At 49.3% G+C, this 21,839-nt stretch overlaps 1 long non-coding RNA gene across 1 annotated transcript in view; it reads left to right on the forward strand.

The window, feature by feature from the left end:
• LOC140411633 (uncharacterized) overlaps positions 1 to 14,445 on the forward strand; it is a 66,670-nt gene extending 52,225 nt beyond the window's left edge. The window contains exons 2-3 of the long non-coding RNA XR_011940909.1: positions 4,529 to 4,631; positions 13,744 to 14,445. This is a non-coding gene — a long non-coding RNA (uncharacterized lncRNA). The remainder of the gene's footprint in view (positions 1 to 4,528; positions 4,632 to 13,743) is intronic.
• Positions 14,446 to 21,839: the final 7,394 nt, after the last annotated feature.

Below are 21,839 nucleotides of genomic sequence, written 5' to 3' on the forward strand. Positions count from 1 at the left end.
GTTCTTTATTTGACATCATTTTATGTCAACAGTATGATTATACATAGTTTGTTTCTTCCTTTCCTCACATTGTATTTATTCAAAATATGTCAGCTTTGCAGAATACAATTCTACAATGCACTTATCATGACCACTGCCTATTTACTGTGAATGAACTTGTCTCCTTGTACAGCTGATCATGATTACAATTAAGCTGCTTATGTAGCCGCTACAGTAAAGTACATTTGTTAGAATTCTGTTCCATTCTACACTGTATTCTCTGTAGACCCATTTGCGCAAACCCACTTAACATACCTGGATCATTCTTCTTCTTTCCATAGGTATGTCTGTTAAGCTTGTATCCAAAATGATTTGTGGTGCCATTGTCAATCCAGACAATTTAAAACTATTGAGATTTATGTAGCAGTATTGTTACCAGCCTGGAAAACAACTAATCTTAATTGGACCAGACCCATCAGTTGTAGTTCCTCATAATTCACTTGCATCGTTCTGTCTCCCTTTTGCGTGTTACTGTCCACAAGTTACTTTTCTTTTTTATTCATTGCTGGGATATTTGCATTGCTCGCTAGACCTGCATCTGTTACCTATCTCCAATTGCCCTTGAGAAGGCGGTGGTCTATCGCTGTCTTGAACTGCTGAAGTCCATGTGGTTTAAGTGCATCCCATAGTGCTTTTCGAGACGGAGTTCCAGAATTTTGACCCAACAGTGAAGGATCGGAGATATAGTTCCAAGTCAGAATGGTGAGTGGCTTATAGGGAAAGTTGCAGGTGGTGGTATTCCCATGTGTCTGACCTCGTTGTTCTTCCACATAGTAGAGATCAGGGTGGGTAGGGTATGCATGGTTGGAAGGTGCTGTTGAAGAAGTTTGGCTGTATCTTGTTCACACTGCTGTCACTCAGCACCGGTAGTGGGGAAGTGAAATTTGTTGTGGATAGATAGTTGATCAAGTGGGCTGCTTTTTCCTGGATAGGGCTGAGCTTCCTGAGTGCCCTTGGCAAATGTAGAGTATTGCAAAATGTTTCTGCCTTGTGCCATGTAGATAGTGGACAGGTTTAAGGAGTCAAGATGCAAGTTACTTGCCACATAATTCCCAACCTCTGACCTGCCCTTGTAACCACAGTACTTTTATGGCTAGTCCATTTAAATTTTTCATCAATGGTGGCCTCCAGGCTGGTGGTGGTGGGGGTTCAATGGTGATAATGCCATTGAGTGTCAAGGGGAGATGGTTCGATTCTGTCTTGTTGGAGATGGTCATTGCCTGACATATGTGTGGTACCAATGTTATTTACCGTTTATCAGCCTGATTCTTGCCCAGGTTTTGTTGCCCATGGGCACAGACTGCTTGAGCATTTGAGGAGTCATGAATGTCTCTGAACTTGGTGCAATAACAGGCTGAGATTGTGACATCTGCAGCCTCCAAGAAGAAGACCTGCTCACTGCTGGTTATGGTGGTCATCTGCTACTAACAACTGTGAAACTGTCCACCACCCTCAATCTTTTTCACTCCGGATCCCTTAGAAGCCCATGAATGCCCAAAACAGGCCTCTGTTGGGTTGTTCACCATAGTTGTCAATAAGTAAATTTTATCTATGATGACACTAGCAAGTGAGTGGGTGCTTAGGTCTCTGGCTTGCTTCCCATAGCTGCAGAATGTCAATGACTGCAGATATGTAATCCAAGTGTATTAACTCGGAGTAAGTGATTTTGTAGGCGGTCTTGTGGTTCAGTGGGTCATGCTCCTGCCTCTGAGCTGGAAACTCTGAGTTCAAGTCCCACTCCAGGACTCGATGACCATCAAAGCAGCGCTCATGATGCAGCCAAGCACGTTGATAATCAATCTACTAACCCTTCCAATACACCCATGGCAGGTGGTAAGAGCGGGAGAGATCCCGGGTCAGCCATTCCTGACAACAGGCCTTGCCAGAATATGACAGAATTCCCTCATGAGAAAGGCATGAGCAGGGCGGCATCCTACACTGAACGAATACAGCCAAAGAAGAAGGGATCTCATTCCATTCATGTGCAGCTGATGCGTAACCTCAAGAACTGGTTTATGCAGATTTAGACCAGATTGCTGTGGAGCTGTCATGCTGCTTCCATCATGGGTGGCACGGTAGCACAGTGGGTAGCACTGTTGCTTCACAGTGCCAGGCTCCCCGGTTCAATTCCCGGCTTGGGTCACTGTCTGTGAGGAGCCTGCATGTTCTCCCTGTGTCTGCGTGGGTTGCCTCCGGTTGCTCCGGTTTCCTCCCACAAGTCCTGAAAGACGTGCTTGTTCGGTAATTTGGACATTCTGACTTCTCCCTCTCTGTACCCAAATAGGCGCCAGAGTGTGGCGACTAGGGGTTTTTCACAGTAACTTCTTTGCAGTGTTAATGTAAAACTACTTCATAGAATTTACAGTGCAGAAGGAGGCTATTCGGCCCATCGAGTCTGCACCGGCTCTTGGAAAGAGCACCCTACCCAAGGTCAACACCTCTACCCTATCCCCATAACCCAGTAACCCCACCCAACACTAAGGGCAATTTTTGACACTAAGGGCAATTTATCATGGCCAATCCACCTAACCTGCACATCTTTGGACTGTGGGAGAAAACCGGAGCACACGGAGGAAACCCACGCACACACGGGGAGGATGTGCAGACTCCGCACAGACAGTGACCCAAGCCGGAATCGAACCTGGGACCCTGGAGCTGTGAAGAAATTGTGCTATCCACAATGCTACCGTGCTGCCCAACCTTGTGAAAATAAAGATTATTGTGCAACAGTCCAAAATCATCAAATTCAATGGACTTTCAAGCAGACTTGAGAGATGGCTACTAGGATACTAGGCTACGAGGATATCCTCTTCAGACTTGACTGAGAACATTTGTAAAGAACTCAAACAAAGAAGCCAGCCATATGACCACCAGATGTGACACTGAGCAGGGCATGCTGAAGATATGGTTCAGATGCCTGGACAGTTCTGGAGGTGGTCGTCAGTACTTGTCAGCCAATCTCTTTCATTCAGTCAGGGGGCATGTGAGCACTGGAGCTACAGGGAGAACAAGGCACTGTATGCCCAATGTCAGCAGACAAATTCAATGCAGAGGATGAGAACACGATGGGCATGTAAAATGAAGATGGCAGCCCAAAACAGGACCAGCTGCTTACATTGCTTCCACGATTCCCTGATAGCTGTGAGCTGCAGTTAGTTACCACTATTAGACCAAAGTAGCAATCGCATCCAATGTCACTCTCCACCCCACAAACCCCAGTCCCACAATCCTGTAATCAACCAGCCACACATTAGGCAATCCCCATTGTTCCTTGTCAATTCACGTATTCCCATTCATCAACAGGCAACTGAGATGCCACCAGGTGACCAAGCGTGAATGATCCATTTCACATGATTTTACTGAACAATGGAAACTTAAGAAGATAACATTTTGTCAAATACCCATGCATATTTTCTTTATGAATTAAAAGTGTTCTTCTTCCTTTTCCTACCGTTTCTATGTGGTGGAACTCTGGCTTAAACAGGGGCAGAGATAGAGATATTCTGGTCTGAGATACTGATAATCTCTAAGTTGTTGAGCCTCTGAGCCCTTTCAAATGCTGTTCCACCTACACCTATACAGGAGCAAGTTTGGCCATCGGAAGAGGAGGCAGCATGTTGTCTGTGTCCTGGGTTGAGGGGAGTAAGGCAAGGTGAAGTGGGAGTGTTTGGGTAGGGCACCTAGTTCCATAGCCCCTGTCGCCATCATCCATTGCCTGGGTTAGTCACACTTCACTCCTAAGATCCTCGTGTGGAGCAGCATGATGCAAATTAATGCAGTGCTTAAAGTCAAGGCTAAGGTTCTACAATTATAGGGCTATAGAGTGAGACGTGGACAGTGGGATTGGACTGGAATTACAACGACAAACTCACATCATCTCCTTCAGGACCAAGGCAGATCAAACATTTATTAACAACACATACCTGTTGGATGCTATATGAGATGCTAGATAATGGGCAGACCAGTATATTTTAAGGACAATGATTACGAGGATACATTTCCTTTTCCAAGGAGTGACCATGATGCCTCATAGAGATGATCATCACAGCTCAAATTCATAGGTCTAAATGTCATTATTAACAACCCTCACATCTCAAAGACTATTTCTGTACTCAGAGAAAATGGACACTTCGAACTCTAAACATTCACTTTATGTACATATGTTAGTTGTTCAGGATGGTTTGAAGATCTTTTAGTTTTACAAGGGTTATAGAATCATAGAATCATAGAATTTACAGTGCAGAAGGAGGCCATTCGGCCCATCATGTCTCCACCCTATCCTTGTAACCCAGTCTTACCCTTTTTTTCTTTAGACACAAAGGGCAATTTATCATGGCCAATCCACCTAACCCGCACATCTTTGGACTGTGGGAGGAAACCGGAGCACCCGGAGGAAACCCACGCAGACATGGGGAGAGCATGCAAGTTAATATTGAGTTAAAATAATGATGTAATCCTGCCATTTTCTAAAATGTTTGTGCACCCACAGCATACAGTTCAGTACCAAAAAACTCACAACCATTGAAAGAATACAGAAGAGAGAAACCAAATTAATTGAGGGGAAGGAGGAATTGATTCAATTACGTAAAATGGTATGTTCTCATTTGAAAATAAAAGGTGATATGATTATTATTTTTAGGATTCTAAAGGGGCTAGATAATATGGATTATTATAAGCTGTTTTACTCTATCTAGAGCATTGGAATCACAGGACACAGCCTGCACTTGATGGGACCTATAAACTATTGTTGGATGAGAGGCTCTATGAAAAATGTGGCCTCAATTGCTCTATTTGGATCCTCTCCCCAAATACTACTTTCCATCTCCTTGATTCTGTGCAGTGTTGTCCAAGAGGATTTTGATGCTCACCAAACTTGTGCGATCAGGTCAACATATTCAGCCAATGCCAAATATATGTGATATTAATAAAACAATCTTCTGATAACTATCAGCAAGCTAGACCAATACAGCCACTGTCAGTGTCAAGAGAACAGCTTCAAAAAGGTTTTGCAATCCAGCTCTTCTGTAAAGCAAGGTTGCTGTATACACTCTCAAAGGGTGGTGACAATCTGTTAACTGACGTGTTCTGGTTCTGAAAGTGTGCTCTGGTTTATTTTTAAAGAAATACATTTATCGAAGACTATACTGTCTCTATTTTTATCAGAATTTATATGGTGGTGAAGTGGTAATGCCACTGGATGAATATTACAGAGGCCTCGGCTCATGCTCTGGCTCAAATCCCACCATGGCAGCTGGTAGAATTTAAATTCAATTAATATATAAGTCTGGAATTTAAAGTTAGTCTCAGTAATGGTGACCAAGAAACGATCAGCGATTATTGTAAAAGCATATTTGGTTCATTACTGCCCTTTAGGGAAGGAAATCTACTGTCCTCACCCAATCTGACTTACATGGGACTCCAGACCCACAGAAAAATGGTGATTCCTAAATGCTTTTTAAATTGCCAGGCAAGCTACTCAGTTCAAGGTCAATTAGGGATGGGCAACAAATGCTGGCCTAGCCAGCGATGTCCACATCACATAAAAGAACAAAATACTCAAGCAAGGAAAAGAATGGATAAACCGCAAAGAGCTGCGCTCTTGCTTTGCTTACGTACTGTTGCCTGCCATTTCTAAGTGATGGATATCTGGTTCATATCAAACCTCCTATAACCTCTCCTCTCCTTTCACTCCAATAGCACGCTATTTCTTTCAATCTCTCAGTTCAACAGATCTATTAATATGAAGGCCGAACACATTTGGATGCTGTTGCACTGCTCCAGCATATCAAAATTGTGCATTTCAACCCACACTGGCAACCGTGCAACATGGGACATCCCTCTGCATCTCATCAAAGGGGATGGGGGTGGGGGAGGGGGGGAGTGGTGGTGGTTGATGAAATTGGTCCTGAGCAGTCGGGCAAAATGCATGACAGGGAATGGGAAACCGAGTTTACAGCTAGCTGAAATCCATGCAAAAGAAAACTATACCAGGTGCAAGTAAACTATTTTGCAGCAGATACATCCATTCCACGAGTTACCTGCCTACAATGCACGCTGGAGAAGAGCTTCTATTTTGAACTTCTGGCACAAGCAGGAATGGGCTGGGCTGAGTAACAGGACTATTTTTGAATTCGACAAATTGCAGCAAAGACACCATCAAAACCAGTGCCACCACTACTGCACTCGCAATGCCCCCCCCCCCAACACCTCCACTCAAGTAGCATTAATATTTAATATTGACCGAGGCATTGGGAGTAGTCCCCTTGCTCTCTGTTTATGGGTGCCATGAGTTATTGTACCAATTGGACTTTGCCACAAGCAAAGTCAGCAGAAAACTCAGACAAAGGGCATGTTCTTTATTGCCAATGAAATTAGGCAATGAATGATCATAATGGGGCTGAACAACAAGCTTGCTATCCTCCAGGCCAACATTCTTATTTGCTCTGCTCTGCACCAGGGACTCAAAAGTAGAAATAACCCATTGGCTCTCTCAAGCCAATTCATGGGATAATGGGCAAGGAACTGATGGATATTTTCAGGGGCTCCATAAATGTGGAAAATGGCGAATCAAATCTAAGTATTCAAATCAAAACTTCAAGCAAGAAATTATTGCTGTGGCATTTTCACACTAGTGAATCATGGCACTATAGAGGTAGCATTTCAACACGAGAGACGAGGATAATGCTTTTGTTGGATGTTATTGATGTTCATCCAAAGATAAAAAGAGCCACGAGGAGCAGTTAGTGTCATTTCTGAAGCAATAGGTCACAACTCATGGATTCAATGGAATTGTTTCAGAAGGTAATTGAATCATGGAGGAAGACTGTTTCTTGAATACAATTTATTCGGATCTTTTGAAATCATTCCACACCTGAGGCCATTAAAGAACATATAAACTCTAATGGGCTGAATAACAATGTAACAAAAAGGGAAATATTGCAGGCGCTGGAAATCTGAGACGGAACTATCTGCAATATCCACCAGTCACGTATGTCCTTTGGCCGGGGTGGGGCGGGCAAATTGTCTGTCTCTGTCAACCATTTAAAGACATGATGTGGAGATGCCGGCATTGGACTGGGGTGAGCACAGTACGAAGTCTTACAACACCAGGTTAAAGTCCAACAGGTTTGTTTTGATGTCACTAGCTTTCGGAGCGCTGCTCCTTCCTCAGGTGAATGAAGAGGTCTGTTCCAGAAACACATATATAGACAAATTCAAAGATGCCAAACAATGCTTGGAATGCGAGCATTAGCAGGTGATTAAATCTTTACAGATCCAGAGATGGGGTAACCCCAGGTTAAAGAGGTGTGAATTGTACCAAGCCAGGAAAGTTGGTAGGATTTCGCAGGCCAGATGGTGGGGGATGAATGTAATGCAACATGAATCCCAGGTCCCGGTTGAGGCCGCACTCATGTGTGCGGAACTTGGCTATAAGTTTCTGCTCAGCGATTCTGCGTTGTCGCGGGTCCTGATGGCCGCCTTGGAGAACGCTTACCCGGAGGTCAGAGGCTGAATGCCCTTGACTGCTGAAATGTTCCCCGACTAGAAGGGAACATTCCTGCCTGGTGATTGTTGCGCGATGTCCGTTCATTCGTTGTCGCAGCGTCTGCATGGTCTCGCCAATGTACCACGCTTCGGGACATCCTTTCCTGCAGCGTATGAGGTAGACAACGTTGGCCGAGTCGCACGAGTATGTACCGCGTACCTGGTGGGTGGTGTTCTCATGTGTAATGGTGGTATCCATGTCGATGATCTGGCACGTCTTGCAGAGATTGCCATGACAGGGTTGTGTGGTGTCGTGGTCACTGTTCTGAAGACTGGGTAGTTTGCTGCAAACAATGGTTCGTTTGAGGTTGCGCGGTTGTTTGAAGGCAAGTAGTGGGGGTGTGGGGATGACCTTGGCAAGATGTTCATCGTCATCAATGATGTGTTGAAGGCTGTGAAGAAGATGACATAGTTTCTCCGCTCCGGGGAAGTACTGGACGACGAAGGGTATTCTGTCGGTTGTGTCCCATGTTTGTCTTCTGAGGAGGTCGGTCCGGTTTTTCGCTGTGGCGCGTTGGAACTGTCGATCGATGAGTCGAGTGCCATATCCCGTTCGTACGAGGGCATCTTTCAACGTCTGCAGATGTCTGTTACGCTCCTCCTCGTCTGAGCAGATCCTGTGTATACGGAGCGCTTGTCCATAGGGGATGGCTTCTTTAATGAGTTTAGGTGAAAAACCGGACCGACCTCCTCAGAAGACAAACATGGGACACAACCGACAGAATACCCTTCGTCGTCCAGTACTTCCCCGGAGCGGAGAAACTATGTCATCTTCTTCACAGCCTTCAACACATCATTGATGACGATGAACATCTTGCCAAGGTCATCCCCACACCCCCACTACTTGCCTTCAAACAACTGCGCAACCTCAAACGAACCATTGTTTGCAGCAAACTACCCAGTCTTCAGAACAGTGACCACGACACCACACAACCCTGTCATGGCAATCTCTGCAAGACGTGCCAGATCATCGACATGGATACCACTATTACACATGAGAACACCACCCACCAGGTACGCGGTACATACTCGTGCGACTCGGCCAACGTTGTCTACCTCATACGCTGCAGGAAAGGATGTCCCGAAGCGTGGTACATTGGCGAGACCATGCAGACGCTGCGACAATGAATGAACGGACATCGCGCAACAATCACCAGGCAGGAATGTTCCCTTCCAGTCGGGGAACACTTCAGCAGTCAAGGGCATTCAGCCTCTGATCTCCGGGTAAGCGTTCTCCAAGGCGGCCTTCAGGACCCGCGACAACGCAGAATCGCCGAGCAGAAACTTATAGCCAAGTTCCGCACACATGAGTGCGGCCTCAACCGGGACCTGGGATTAATGTTGCATTACATTCATCCCCCACCATCTGGCCTGCGAAATCCTACCAACTGTCCTGGCTTGGTACAATTCACACCTCTTTAACCTGGGGTTACCCCATCTCTGGATCTGTAAAGATTTAATCACCTGCTAATGCTCGCATTCCAAGCATTGTTTGGCATCTTTGAATTTGTCTATATATGTGTTTCTGGAACAGACCTCTTCATTCACCCGAGGAAGGAGCAGCGCTCCGAAAGCTAGTGACATCGAAACAAACCTGTTGGACTTTAACCTGGTGTTGTACATTTAAAGACAGCCAGCTTAAAGGGGAGGTGAACTCTGACTGCAGAGCCTGTACCACAATTGACCCCATCTCCATCTCATCAAACTCACACACTCACCACTATTACTGCCCAGCACCTCATATCTCACGGAGGATGGCCTAGTGATTAGGTCACTGGGCCAGTAAGCCAGAGACCGACGCAAATGGGTTCAAACCCCACCACAGCAGCAGGTGGAATCACAAAATCAAATCTGGAATTAAAAGCTAGTCTCAGCCATGGTCACCATGAAACTATCACTAATTGTCAATTTTTAAAAAATCATCTGGTTTACTAATGCCCTTCAGAGGATAAAATCTGCCTTCTTACCTGGTCTAGCCCACATGTAACTACCGACCGACAACAATGTCCTTGCAGGCCAAGAAAAATTAGGGATGGCAACAAGCCAGTGAGGCCCATATCCTATGAAAGAATAAAGAAATCTAAATACAGCTATTCAAAAAAGATCAGCATTATCATTAAAAAAAACACACCCCTTTATTGGGTTAGGAAGAATGTCATGCACAACCCTGTGCAGAAGGCAGCTTGGAGAAGATGCACAGGCAGCCTGTATACTCTTGGAGAAAGCATGTTGGCTATCATGGGAAAGGGTAGAGGTATCGTCGGGGGGGGAGCTAGGTTTAACTCATTAGATTGGAGAGCTGGTTTATGATGCAGAGTGAGGCCAAAAGTATGGGTTCATCCCCTACCCCCATCCCCCTACAGGGGCATACAGCTCGAGGCCATAGCTGCTCTTGTAATGTAGGATAAGCAGCAACCAAATTGCACACAGCGCAATCCCACAAAAAGCAACGTGATAATGACTCGATCGTCTATTGTTCTGACAGAATGCCATCGAACTGAAATGCAAACTCTGTTCCTTCCTCCAGATATTCTGCCAGACGAGCTGGCTAATTCCAGAATTTTCTGTTCTTAGATCATATAGTGATATTCAGATATCAATATACATGATCAATGTATGGAAATGTAGTACAGTCATTTCAACACTTGGGGCGGGATTCTCTCAGCCCACGCTGGGTCGGAGAATCGCCGGGTCGGGCACGAATCGTGCAACGCCGCCCCAACGGCAGTTCGCCGATTCTCCGGTGAGCGGAGAATTGGCGCCGGGGCGGACGGTGCAGCGCTGGTCGGGGGCGCTCTACGTGGCCCCCGCGGCGATTCTCCGCACGGGATGGGCCGAGTGGCCGCCCAAAAAAGCCCGAGTCCCGCCGGCGCCGTTCACATCTGGTCTTACCCGGCGGGACCTCAGCGTCCATCCTGTCTGGGCCGGCCTAATGAGGGCGGAGGGAGGGAGTTGGACCCCGGAGGAGGGTCCAGCTCCCTCCTCGTGGTCCGGCCCTCGATCGGGGCCGACCGATCGGCGGGCCAGCCTCACGTGGTGGGGGCCTCTTTTGCTCCGCGCCAGCCACTGTAGCTCTATGCCATGTTGCGACGGGGCTGGCACAGAGAAGGAGGCTACCGCGGCGCCCATTTGACACCAGTATCGACAGCTGGAGCGGCGTGTGCCGTGCTGGCCTCCTGTAGGGCAGAGGATCACTACACATAGCCGCCCGATGACACCGTCGTTAAACTCTTACGACGGAGTCAACACATTGGGTGGGATTCTCTTATCCTGGGGCCGGGCCGGAGAATCGGCGAGACCGGCGTGAATCGCACCACACTGCCTGGACGCTGGTCCGCCGATTCTCCGGAAAGTGATGAACTGGCGTCATTCGCACTGGCGTGGACAGAGCGGCGCCGGTTGGGGGGGGGGGGGGGTGTCCGACCACGGGGCGTCCGACCATGGGGCGTGGGGGGGGGGGCCTCGCTGTGACCAGGCCCGCGATCGGGGTCTACCGATTGGCGGGCCGGCCTCTCGGGCTGGGGGCCTCTCTTGTTCTGCTCTGGCCCCTGCAGCCCTAAGCCATGTTGCGTCGGGGCCGGAGCGGAGAAGGGAGCCACCCCGCATGCACGGCATTCGTGCCGGTGCCACTCCGCATGCACGCGTTGGCGCCGGTGCCACTGCGCATGCGTGGACCCCGCAGTGCCCATTTGACGCCAGGATCGACACCTGGAGCCTGTAAGGGTCAGAATCGCTGATCCTGAGGGCATGTTGACGCCGTCGAGAAACGCGATAGCGTTTACGACGGCGTCAACACATCGCCTCAGGATCAGAGAATCCTGCCCTCTGCCTTCAGGTGGGAGAATCCCGCCCAGGATTCCCCCTTTTTCTAAGTCAGATGATGACGACGCAGATGATTCAGAACAGTGAACAAGCAAGACATAGACTAGCTAGAGTTAGAGAAGTTAGAACTAGTTTGTTATAATAGTGTATAGTTATATAGTTATCTGTATTGTACTTTATTTCTTTATTGTTAGTTTAGTATTGAGTAAAAGGACTCACAGTTTATTATTTTATTATTCAGTAAATAGTTCATCTTTCAACAAGGAGACTATTGGTCATTTTTATCATCCTGGTGGATTCAAGAGTAATATATATATTTTTGTGAAGTCATTATTTAAAATATAACAGATCAGTTTGAAGGTTTTGTTTGAGGAATATATATCAACCAGACACCGGGGGAAATTCTGCTTTTAGTCAAAACAGTGCTGTGGGATCTTTTAAGTCCACCTCAGGGGGTAAACATGGCCTCGATTTAATGTTTCAGTTGGCACCTTCAACAGTGCAGCACTCCCTCAGTTCTGCACTGGAGTGTCAACCTACAACAACAGCAGATTATACTTTATCTGGCACCTTTAACATAGTGAAGCATTTCAAGGTACTTCCCAGGATCTGTAACAAAGTTATTTGATCCTGTGCCATATAAGGGCAGATGGTCAAAGTGGTAGGTTTCAGATGGAGTGTCTTAAAGGAGGAAAAAACAGAGAGCCTTGGCGGAAGAAGTCATAGCCAACAACAGTAGAGCAATTTAAAATCAGGGATTTGCAATAGGCCGGAACTGGAGGAGGGCAGCTATCTCAAAGTAGATGCAAGGCTTGTAGAGGTTACAGGGTTAGGGATGAGTGAAACCATGGAGGAATTTGAAAACAAGGATGGGAATCTTAAAATCGAGACATGCCTGAACCAGGAGCCAGTGTAGGTCAGTGAGAACAGAGCTTGTGGGTGAATGGATCTTAATGCATGTTAAGATTTGGCCAACAGAGTTTTGGGTAACTTCTTGTTTTTTTTAGAGGGTGGAAGATGGGAGGTTGGTCATGGAATGGTCTGTTCCAGAGCTTCCAAAGGCATGAATAAGGGATTCAGCAGCAAATGAGCTCAAGCATGGATGGAAATGTAGTTAGAAGCACAACATGAGATCAGGCACGGTACCAAGGTTGTGAAAACTGGCTTGGCCTCAGGCCGTTGCTGGGGAGAGGAATAGAGGTGGTTCCTAGGAATGGAGTTTGTAGTATCAATCAAAGACAATAGCTTCTGTCTTTCCAATAGTCAACTGGAAGGAATTTCTTCTGATGCACAACTAGCAATCTGACAGTCTTCGAAGAGTGAAGGGATCAAGAGAGATGGTGGTGAGGTAGAGCAAATCTGCAATGGGACATAAACTTTCTTACTCAGAATAATGAGTAGTACTATGGAGCCTCAGTTGACACCAAAATTAATAATAATCGCTTATTGTCACAAGTAGGCTTTAATGAAGTTACTGTGAAAAGCCCTTAGTCGCCACATTCCGCTGCCTGTTCGGGGAGGCTGGTTCGGGAATTGAACCCACACTGCTGGCCTTGTTCTGCATCACAAGCCAGCTGTTTAGCACACTATGCTAAACCAGCCCCTAGGAGTTCCTACCTGCACTAGCATTCCTGCCACACGAGGAAGGAATATCGATGCTGCAGGCCTTAGGTGTCTGCAGAGCGGGGAGTGGGACAGCTGACTGCCAAGACCATTTAATAACATTTTATGGGACTGGAAATGCAAGCGACCAGTCCGTGACCAATTACTTTTTAAAAATTCTTTCATGTGATATGAGCATAACCGGTTAGACCAGCAATTGTTGCCCATCTCTAATTGCCTTTGAGAAGCTGGCAGGGGGGGATTCGGCAGGGGCTGGGGGGACTAGTGGGGGGTGGTCCAGGGGTGGCGAGGGGGGTTTGGGGGGCACAATATCTGGCAGGCTGGGTCCACATGGGGCTGGCACCATGTTGTACGGGTCGGCCGCCGCAGGTCGCCTTCGTGCGCATGCGCAGCCACGGACCCGACCATTTTGCATCCATATCTGCAGGTAAAGCTGGGGCTTTATGAGGCAAGGCTGATAATCCCCCCACCGGGCGGAGCTTCGGTGTGGGGGCGCCGCCGTCATTTTGGTCGTAAGTCCAGACACATACTCCATACATAGTCTCAGAATCAGAGAATCTGGCCCCTTGTCTTTTTTGCAACTATGATTTTATTTCACTGTCTCATAGTCTATTTATCATTCTTTCTCCTGTGATATTTCGGACTGATCCTGCTGTTGATTTCCCTCAAAGCTACCATTGTTCACCCACTATCATATTGGTTTAATTTCCATAGAATCCCTCTGGCGCAGAAAGAAGCCATTTGGCCCATCGAGTCTACACTGACCTTCTGAAAGAGCACATAAGCCCAATCCCCCGACATATCCCCACAACATTGGATGCTAAGGGTCAATTTATCATGGCCAATACACCAAACCTGCACATCTTTGGACTGTGGGAAGAAACTGGAGCAGACATAGGGAGAACATACAAATTCAACACAGTTACCCAAGGTTAGAATCAAACCCGGATCCCTGGCACTATGAGGCAACAGTGGTCACCACTGTGCCCCCACCAGGTACGACCTTCGCAAAGTCATCCGAGATGCCAAGAGAGAATATCAAACCAAGCTAGAGTCACAGACAGACTCTCAGTGGTTGTGGCAAGGACTAAACAACATAGTGGGCTACAAAGCGAAGCCGAGCTGTATCTCCGAATGCAGTGCACCCCTCCCAGATGAACTCAATGCATTCTATGCTCGGTTCGAGCAGGAAACCAACAATCCGCTGTTGAGTGCCCCAGCAGCGTATAACTCACCCATACCCACCATCACAGCTTCCGAAGTAAGATCGGCCTTCCTGAAAATGAACCCTCGGAAGGCGACGGGCCCGGATGGGATTCCTGCTCGTGCACTCAGAGCCTGCGCGGACCAGCTGGCAGAGGTGTTCGTTGACATCTTTAACCTGTCCCTACTCCACTCCGAGGTCCCCACCTGCTTCAAGAAGACCACCATCATACCAGTGCCAAAGAAGTACCAGGCAACCTGCCTCAATGACTACCGTCCGGTGGCCCTAACTTCAGTCGTAATGAAGTGCTTCGAGAGGTTGGTCATGAAGTTCATCACCTCCATACACCCAGAACGCCTTGATCCACTGCAATTCGCATACCGCCGCAACCGGTCCACAGCAGACGCCATTTCCCTGGCCCTACACTCATCCCTCGACAACAAGGACTCCTACATCAGACTCCTATTTATTGACTACAGCTCGCCTTCAACACCATAAATCCAGCCAAGCTCATCTCAAAGCTCGAAATCCTAGGACTTGGCTCCCCACTGCAACTGGATCCTCGATTTTCTGACCAACAGACCACAATCAGTAAGAATAAACAACAACACCTCCTCCACAATAGTCCTCAATACCGGGGCCCCGCAGACTTAATGGGCCGTATTGCCCCAGAGCTCCAAAATTACACCCTCTTAGCCCCCTAGTCTACTCCCTATACACACACGACTGCGTGGCAAAATTTGGTTCCAACTCCATCTACAAGTTTGCTGACGATACGACTATAGTGGGCCGGATCTCGAATAACGATAAATCAGAATACAGGAAGGAGATAGAGGACCTAGTGGAGTGGTGCAGCAACGACAATCTCTCCCTCAATGCCAGCAAAATTAAAGAGCTGGTCATTGACTTCGGGAAGCAAAGTACTGTACACACCCCTGTCAGCATCAACAGGGCCGTGGTGGAGATGGTTAGCAGTTTCAAATTCCTAGGGGTGCACATCTCCAAAAATTTGTCCTGGTCCACCAACATCGACGCTACCACCAAGAAAGCACAACAGCGCCTATACTTTCTCAGGAAACTAAGGAAATTCAGCATGTCCACATTAACTCTTACCAACTTTTACAGATGCAGCATAGAAAACATCTTATCTGGCTGCATCACAGCCTGGTATGCAACTGCTCAGCCCAGGACGGCAAGAAACTTCGGAGAGTCGTGAGCACAGCCCAGTCCATCACACAAAACTGCCGCCCATCCATTGACTCCATCTACACCTTCCGCTGCCTGGGGAAAGCGGGCAGCATAATCAAAGACCCCTCCCACACGGCTTACTCACTCTTCCAACTTCTTCCATCGGGCAGGAGATACAGAAGTCTGAGAACACGCACAAACAGACTCAAAAGCAGCTTCTTCCCCGCTGTCACCAGACTCCTAAATGACCCTCTTATGGACTGACCTCATTAACACTACCCCCCATCACTTCACCCGATGCCGGTGTTATGTAATTACATTGTATACCTTCTGTTGCCCGATTATGTATTTTCTTTTATTTCCTTTACATGTCATGTACTTCATGATCTGTTGAGCTGCTCGCAGAAAAATACTTTTCACTGTACCTCGGTCCATGTGATAATAAACAAATCCAATCCAATCCAACCCTTTTAATTCCTCATTTACCCTTGCCACAAAGACATTGGTGCTGTTTTAGTCCAAGTTATGGTTGCTCCTTAGGTTTATCTTTTGCATCTTCCAGACGTCACACCAACGCCCCAAGAATTTCACCCTTCAGTACTGCACTAGATCTGGAGCCTAATGTTTGACTTTCTAATTTTTCTCTATTTACCAGCCCAGCATGTGGCAACCCAAGATTACCACCATTGTGGATTTATATATCACCCCCAAACTCCCTGTGCAAGACTTCTACCTACATCATTGATTCTGATATGGGCCACACTTATTAGCTATTGATTTCCCCTTCTTCCAGAGATATTCCATCCATTCATGATATCCGTCACCTTGATATCAGAGGGTGTAATTTTGGAGCTCTGGGGCCATACGGCCCATTAAGTCTGCATCAACTTTCCAAAAGAGCACCCCATCCAGTCCCGCTCAGCCACCCCATCTCCACAACCCCACCTAACCTTCACATCCCGGGACACTCAGGGGCAATTTTATCATGGCCAATCTGCATACTTTGGTTAACAAAGTGCTAACACTAACAAAATGTCACTGCTCTGATAAAGCTAACATTGACCAGCTTAAAATCAATCTCAGCATCTCTATCCATTTTTCTTTCTTTTTCAATTGCAGACAAATTCTGACCAGCTTCCTTTTGTTCCCATCCACCTGTCTGATGATTGTTTTCAATGTTTCAGTTCAAAATCACTGTGAGCTGCGGGCACCTTATGTGAACTGTGCTAGGTCCATTATGAGGTCTGAATATGAATTGGCATTCCCAATTAAAACTGCTGTGCTCTGTGCTGCATTATAATATTGCTATAATTAGTTCCAAACATTAATTTCCTGGATCCTGGTGTTCCAAATCAGTTCACCAAATACTGAGATGCCCATTGAATGGTTCAGACAAATGTTCGAGAAAACAGACAGAAAGGCAGGAACTCAGAAAAATGAAAATGAATTATTTGCAATTATTGTTTTTTAAAGGCAGTTTAGATGGTCAATAACCATTATTCTAGGACAAATATATGGGGCGGAACTCTCTGTTTCTGAGACTAAGGGCTGAATTCTCCGTTTCTGAGGCTATGTATTGACGCCAGCGGAGGAAGTGTGGCGTTTTACGACAGAAAGACCGGCGCAACGCCTGCACCGATTCAGCTCCTTCAGATGGGTCATTACTTCACGTGGAACGCAATCAATTCCATGTAAAACGGTGCCGGATTCGCCAGGTCCGTGATTGGCGCTCATGAGGCTCACATGTCGCAGCTGCACTAAAACAATCCTTCCCCCACACACACCATCCCAGCCAACAAGATGGCCGGAAGGAGAGCAGCACCACGTTTCAACGACGCTGAGCTGGACACCCTCCTGGATGCCGTGGAGGAGAGAAGGATGACCCTATACTCCGGCCCGGGAGGAATGCTGCCAGGTGCTGCCATCTGCCATGCCTGGGCACAGGTGGGCGAGGCGGTCACGCCGTGGGCAACGTCGCCCGGACTGGCATGCAGTGCCGGAAGAAGCTTCATGACCTTCTCAGGGCGGCCAGGAGAGTTGGCTGCTCCATGCCCCTGGCACTAACCCTGCTTCCCCCCCCACACACCCGTAACCTGGCCCCTTCCTCCTGGGGAATGGCTGATCTCCCACCCTGCCCCACATGCCTGCACCCATGCCATCCGCCATGGCCGGATGCCCTCACCATTGAGGCCACCATCTACCCAACCCATGGGCTGCTGCATGCTTCGAACTGTCTAACAGTATCATTTTATGTATTTCCTGCCCACCCCCAGGAGAAGGCTGCGAACAACCGCCGGGAGTGGGAGACCGGCAGGGAAACAGCAGAACTGGGGCCCCTCACCACGCCCGAGCACAGGGCCCTGAATGTGGCCGGTGGCCCAGAGGCAAGGGATGTCACCGGGGTGGCAAGCAAGTGAGACCCTGCCGAGTAGCGGTTGCCCATGACACGTGTGTGGGCATCCCCCCACCTCACCTCCTCACACCCTTGCCCCCCTCACCCCCCCCCTCACTCTCACCCCTCACCACCGCCACGCACCCCTATTCCCCCCCCGGCCCACTGTCTAACCATACATGTCGTCTTGTGTCTTACAGAACCTGCCGTGATGAGTCAGGTCTATCCGGAGTCCCCCGCCTCCAGACAGAGCCAAAACCGGTGCCCCCCAGACAGCCGAGCACTGACTGGGAGAGCGGCCCGAACACCAGCCCTCCACCCGAGACTCGGGATACCCCGGAGCTCGGGTCGGAGGACGACACTGACTTTCCATCACAGCTGTCTCCAACACCCTCCGCCATCCCAGAGACAATCACCTCGGTTGATTAGTGAAGAGGCTCCTGGGACACTATCTGGTGCGCACTACATATCAGATCCGGTACAGCATGTGGAGGTAGACGCAGCTGAGGGGCCGGACGGTCGGAGGGCAGGCCGGCCCCAGGAACCAGCTGCCGTCCAGACGAGTCCCGGGCTTCTGGAAGATCCAGTCCCAGCCACAGTGCAGGTGCAGTCAGAGAGCCAGGGACCACAAGAGGGGATGACGGCGAGCATCCAGCACCTGCAGGTGCAGGCGGAGGAGTCCAACCGCGTGCAGGAGCAGGGTGTGGTGCTGACCATGCGTGCCACCCAGGCTGACACCAGGTGGAGGCATTGGTGGTGACGGTTTCGGCTATGGCTCAGCGTGCCAAGGCCTGTGACATTCTGTGCAGGCGGTGGCCGAGGCAGAGGACAGGGCTGCCCTCTCACAGGCACAGCAGGCCATGGCTGGGATTTGGCGGCATTGCCCATGCGCTGGCCAGTGTTGCGCAGACACAGGGAGGTGGCCCAGTTCCAGAGGGAGGTCGCCCAGTTACTGGCTGATGTGGCACAGTTGCAGCGTGATGTAGCGCAGTCCCAGATGGTGATGGTCCACTCCTTGTGCTGCATGGCCGCGAGCATGCAGACCCTGCTCGAGACCAGAGCGGGCTTCCAGGATTGGCAGCACCAGGAGGTGCGGGGGGCCTCAGAGGATGGCTCCACTCGCACCCCCGTCCAATGGAGTTGGCGAACTCCTCCTGAGGGAGGGGGCGGTGATAAGGACTGTGCCGGTGACTCCTGCGGGGGGGGGGGGGGGGTTTCAGAATGATCCGATGAGTTGTTGACAAAGAATTTACCAATCAAAAGATTGAAACAAAACTAATTTATTGTAACACTATTAATTAAATGAAGTTTGCACACTCTACTGACCTACAGATAAGTAATATTGAATCTCTCTTATAGTATTCAGTAATCTAAGCAGTCACTAACTGCACTATGATCTAACCTCATGTTAACTCTGATTAATCTAATCTCCTAATGCTGTCACCATGCTTTCTCCTAATGCTGCTCCCAGAATTCCCTCAGAGTCTTCCTTAACCATAGAGAAGTGATAATGCCCTTTAGTGCTTGATTTACACAGAGATGTAATGACTAACCCTTCACTAACCTGACTATATACATATCATTACAGCCCCAGGAGACGTGCACCAACGGGGACGCTTGTCGCAGGGTAGGAGTCATAGTAGACTGTCTCCACTCCTGCTGTACAGTCTGGGGAACCACCTAGGTGTAGCGTTAGGGTCCGTAAGGCCAGAAAGTTAGGCACCAGTTAAGATGGCATGGGTGCAGGGCACTGTTTAGTTATGGGGGTTAGGGCACAGACTGTGTATATATCTGCACAATAAACACCTGTTAATACCTGTGGTACTCGGTATTAGAGGTATTACGGTACCTAGGTTGAGGCTATAAGATCATTGGTGTGGGAGTTACCTGAGACAGGAAGATCATTGGTGAAGCCTGTCTGCTGGTTCCGCCCAGTAAGGCGGAGTATAAGAGTCTGTGTCTCCTGAGCAGGCGCATTCTATACCTGCGTTACTGGGGGAAACATCGTCCAATAAAGCCTTCAATTGTCATCCAATCTCGCTTCCGGAGTCATTAATCGAACATCAATTTATTGGACTAGGTTTTAAAGAATGGAGCTCTGCATCAAGCCGGAGTGTCTGCAACTCAGCCCCCACGTGGCAAACTCAGCGGCAACCTTCAAAAACTGGCTGGTGTGCTTCAAAGGGTACCTCAGAACGGCCACGACTGCACCCACGGAGGACCAGAAACTGCAAGTTCTCCACTCGAGGGTGAGCCCAGAGATCTATATGCTCATCGAGGATGCGGACGATTTCGAGGCCGAGATGGTCCTGTTGAAAGGACACTACATTCACCCAGTAAACCAGGTTTACGCCCGACATCTGCTGGCGACAAGGCGACAAATCCCAGGGGAATCGCTGGATGAATTCTACCGCGCGCGCCTGGTACTAGGTAGGAACTGTGATTGCCTGCAAGTTTCAGCCAGCGACACACAGAACTTTTAATCTGGGACGCAGTCGCTGCAGGTATGCTGTCCTTCCAAATCCGTCAGCGGCTGCTCGAGAAAGAGACACTAGGCCTTAAGGAGGCAGGGCCTTTGCTAGCTCCCTGGATGTGGCCTCCCGAAACGCCCACGCGTACGTCCCCTACCGCGCGGCAGCCCCTTGGGCAGCGTGGAACCCAGCCGCGGCCGACCTTGATGCATCCCCCATCCCCCCACAAGCTTGTGCCATGCGGCTACCAGGCAACCCTGGGGGGCCCCTGCTGTTATTTCTACGGGCAAGCCAAGCACCCCCGGCAGCGCTGCCGGCCCGCCCCTCCACCTGCAAAGGTTATGGCAAAAAGGGCCATTTCATGTGTGCCAGGCCCGGGTGGTCGCCGCTGTCTCCGGGGGCGAACTGGGGCCGCCACCACAACTCTCTCCACGGGCCATGTCTTCCCTCACCTCTGCGCTGCCACGCTCCTGGAGTTGGACTTCCAATGCAACCTCCAGAGCCTAACCCTGAAATTCGGCGGGCCCCTACCACCCCTTACTGTGAGCGGCCTCGTGACCCTAAAGGTCGATCCACCATCCCTCTTCGCAAATCTAACCTCGGATTGCAAACCCGTCGCCACCAGGAGCAGACGGTACAGCACCCAGGACAGGGCCTTCATCAGGTCCGAGGTCCAGCGGCTGCTTCGGGAAGGCATCATCGAGGCCGGCAACAGCCCCTGGAGAGCCCAAGTGGTAGCAGTTAAAACTGAGGAGAAACACAGAATGGTCATAGACTCCAGCCAGACCATCAATCGGTATACGCAGCTCGACGCGTACCCCCTCCCACGCATATCTGATATGGTCAATCAGATTGCACAGTACCGGGTCTTCTCAACTGTAGACCTGAAATCCGCCTACCACCAGCTCCCCATTCGTAAATCGGACCGTCCATACACTGCCTTCGAGGCAGACGTCCGCCTCTATCACTTCCTCAGGGTTCCCTTCGGCGTCACCAATGGGGTCTCGGTCTTCCAAAGGGAGATGGACTGAATGGTCAACTGGTACGGTTTGCGGGCCACCTTTCCGTACCTAGACAACGTCACCATCTGCGGCCAGGATCAGCAGGACCACAACGCCAACCTTGCCAAATTTCTCCACACCGCCACTCTCCTAAACCTCACCGACAACAAGGAGAGGTGCGTGTTTAGCACGACCCGCTTCACCATCCTCGGCTATGTGGTCCAGAATGGAGTTCTGAGGCCCGATCATGACCGTATGCGCCCCCTCATGGAGCTCCCCCTCCCCCACTGTCCCAAGGCCCTCAAACGCTGCCTGGGGTTCTTTTCGTACTACACTCAGTGGGTCCCAAATTATGCGGACAAGGCCCGCCCACTCATACAGTCAACCCATTTTCCCCTGACGGCCGAGGCACAACAGGCCTTTGCCCGTATCAGAGCCGATATCGCCAAGGCCGGGATGCACGCAGTAGACAAGATGCTGCCCTTTAAAGTAGAGAGCGACGCACCCTCAATCAGGCAGGCAGACCAGCGGCATTCTTCTCCCGCACCCTTCAT

Source organism: Scyliorhinus torazame, chromosome 4 (genome assembly GCF_047496885.1).
Source record: "Scyliorhinus torazame isolate Kashiwa2021f chromosome 4, sScyTor2.1, whole genome shotgun sequence".
NCBI classification, from domain to species: domain Eukaryota; kingdom Metazoa; phylum Chordata; class Chondrichthyes; order Carcharhiniformes; family Scyliorhinidae; genus Scyliorhinus; species Scyliorhinus torazame.